Raw genomic sequence first — 3364 nt, 5'->3', positions numbered from 1 at the left:
GGAGGACCAGCCTGTCGCGTCGTCTTCGGCTCGCAGAGTTCACGCTCTCGTCCTCAGACGTTGTTACCGTGTGCCAGTCAAACATCGTCTCCGTCACCTGAACACCAGGACGTCTGCTGGGAGGGGGGGGGGCTCTGAATCCGTGTTCAGAGAAGCATTCAGCGTGAACTATACGTGTTTTACAAACCGTGTCTCTGCTTCCTCCCACACAACTCTGTCACTAAATATTCTTTCAGCCCTTCAGGTTCTGTTGTCTCACAGGAGTAAAGTCACAGGTGAGCTGTTGTTGTGGAGCCGAGCGACGGAGGTGGAGGTGTTATTCTCCACTGAACCATCAGTGGTTCTGACAAACGGTGGATCTTAAACAAGCTTTCTGTTGCATATGTTCAGTTTTAGATGAAAAATACAATATAATAATTTTAGCATTTCATGAACTTTATAATTATATTGTATAAGCCAGGTGTCAGGTTAGATAAGAAGCACTTTGTTTTAAACATAAACTAGCGGAAACAGTCTCATCATAATTTAGCTTGAAGTGATGAATTATTAATCCGTCCGTTACAAATAACTATTTACCAGTTTAACATGTATTTATGGTGCATGACAAGATACATAAACAAGCCATGACAGATCATTATAAGATATATGATCAATAGATCAATAACTAAAGACACTAAAAACATAACAAGACTAAACTGAAAATATCTTACTCATAAATCTACCTGGTTGATTGAGGTGAAATCGGATGGAAAAGTATGAAATTTGGAAAAAGTAGTATTCTTTCAATCCACTACTTTGTCAGATCCATTGCAATTTACACAGAACAGATTGATCAATATGTATGAAAATGGTAAATATGATAAAAAGATGATGTACAATTAGTACCATCATGGCCCTTCATCGACTACTTACAGCTGGAAGAAGAAGAAGAAGAAGAAGAAGAAGAAGAAGAAGAAGAAGAAGAAGAAGAAGAAGAAGAAGAAGATTGACATGCTATTACCATATACAGTTTTAGCGAACATGTAGGCAAAGATCTGTTTATTTACACATCCAGTAGATACGTAAAGCTTCATTATAATCCCACTGGAGTCGTGTTTCTGGCCACATCTCTACTTTTAGCTCTGTTTTGGTCTCAACCGACTCCTAAAGGAAATATCTGGCTCTAAAATGATTAGTGGAACCTAAAGGATGTTTTTTTACATTCAAAGATTTCTGCTTAGTGCAGGAGACCAACAGTAGCCGTGTTTCAAGTCTCATATTTTTAGTATCGCATTTAAAAAACTGTATGGAAACTGCAGAATTCTATAAAACTTCCTCAATCAGATGTATCAACTCGATAAAAACACATTTATATTTCAAGTACCCTGTTAGAATGATGATGGTGTATTTCCCGTAGGGGCCCTGAACGCAGCATTGTTCCAGTGTTACAGTAGAGCAGTCAGCATGTCGTCTAAAGAGACTTCTCTGAGTTTAGCTGAGTTCTCTTTTGCCCTGTGAGTCTCTGGAGCCTCAGGCTACTAGATGTGTTACTGTGACTTATATTCTATTAACTAAAGACGTCAATATCAATGTGGGAGAACATCTGTACTACGAGTTTTTAAGGGCGACACTTCCTTCAGGCAGAAGGTGGATAATGTTAAAGTGTCACAAAGGATGTGGAGGTTTAGCACATGATGGATTCGTCTTCCAGCTGACTCAGATTGAATAAATGTGTAACAGCACCGCCGGGACGTTCTGCTCTACAGCTCCGTGTTTCTGGACAGGTGCTTCTTTAAAAAGAGACAGCGGTGGGACCAACCTGAAGGAGTGAACCCCAATAAATACACAAACACTGCTTTATGTTCATACGGTGAACAACACTTTAAAATATCAACAGAGTGGAAAAGAGGCAGATCAGAAACTAAAAATAAAGGAGTGCAGCAGTAAAGTGAGAAATGTATAAATACTCTCATTTCCTAGACAACGAGCTGCAGCTCAGCCCACACGGACTAAAACGGGCGATCCTCGTGTGAAAACACGCCGCCGACACCTTCACGCCAACACCGCTCTGAGCCAGAGAGAGCGAGGTCACGACCCAGAACTCATCAGGGGCTGAACTTACCTCCCAGAACATTTCACATATTAATATATAAATATATATAAATATATACATGTGTGTGTGTGTGTGTGTGTGTGTGTGTGTGTGTGTGTGTGTGTGTGTGTGTGTGTGTGTATCCTCTGGGCTCAGCTTTTGTCGAGGACAGACGTCTCTTCAATCAGCTGTAAATAGAAATATGAATATGACTGACAGCTCTCGTCTTCAGTCGGACGTCCACATGAAGCCTTCAATGATCTGACTGAACTCACATCTGGCTGGTCCGTCATCACTGTTTGCTTCACATTTCAGCTGCTCTTCAAATGTAAAATGTATACCACCAACTACCCCTCACAACAGGTTTAAAGTTAATATAGTTATCATACTGGGCTCTGTGTGGGCAGACCCTGAATGCCGGGGCCAGCTGACGTCCCTTAAACAGTACGATCAGGTTAATTAAAGATAAATGTAAGGTCATTACCACGTTCATAACAATTGACGTACCGTAAACTTGACAAACTTGACTTGTCTTTAAATACACTTCAGCAGCCTGACAAAGTATATTCAATATATACTAGTCGTGTAACAAATCCTGTGTATCGTCCAACAATAACAGAACATTCTGTGTTTGACTCCCTGTAATCCATAAACACAGGTTCACTGGGCGCCTTGAGACGCTCTAGTGAGCAAAATGTTTGAAGCCTCAAAGGTCAAAGCCTGAGAGAGTTTATCGTGTCCAGTTCTTCCGGCGATGAAGAGGAGGAAATGTGTTTCCTCCTCTTCATCTGCATGAACCATTAACACAGTCGGTGTGATGGGATTCTCTCTGATAGAACGGCAGGAAGCTTCTCTCCAGTTAAAAGTCTCTAATGGGGAGATTAGGTTTGCTCCGTTAAGTGCTGAAACTTAGTTAACTGATTATAGGTTTTCAAGCTAATGTGAAAAGAAAATACTGTGTATGATTCTATTCTCTCCCTATACTTATATATATATATATATATATATATATATATATATATATATATATATATATATATATATATACATTGTTAAGGCTTGCATGCAGTTAAAAGTATTAATAAAAACATATGCACGTCTTAAATACTATAAATGGGACGACATAAATACATTAAGGTTGAGCTACTAAACAAAGTCAAACAATCTGAATTTACGCTAGACTTTCATATTAGTTTCATTGTAATAATTATCAGAACAACACTGAATCAAAATGATGTGTATCATGTCTGATTTATAACTTTGAACAGGAGTACGTATGTGGCCAAAGGCACC

This window comes from Anoplopoma fimbria, chromosome 8, assembly GCF_027596085.1.
Source record: "Anoplopoma fimbria isolate UVic2021 breed Golden Eagle Sablefish chromosome 8, Afim_UVic_2022, whole genome shotgun sequence".
Taxonomy (NCBI): domain Eukaryota; kingdom Metazoa; phylum Chordata; class Actinopteri; order Perciformes; family Anoplopomatidae; genus Anoplopoma; species Anoplopoma fimbria.
The sequence above is the reverse complement of the archived record's forward strand: the minus strand, read 5'-3'. Positions refer to the sequence as shown.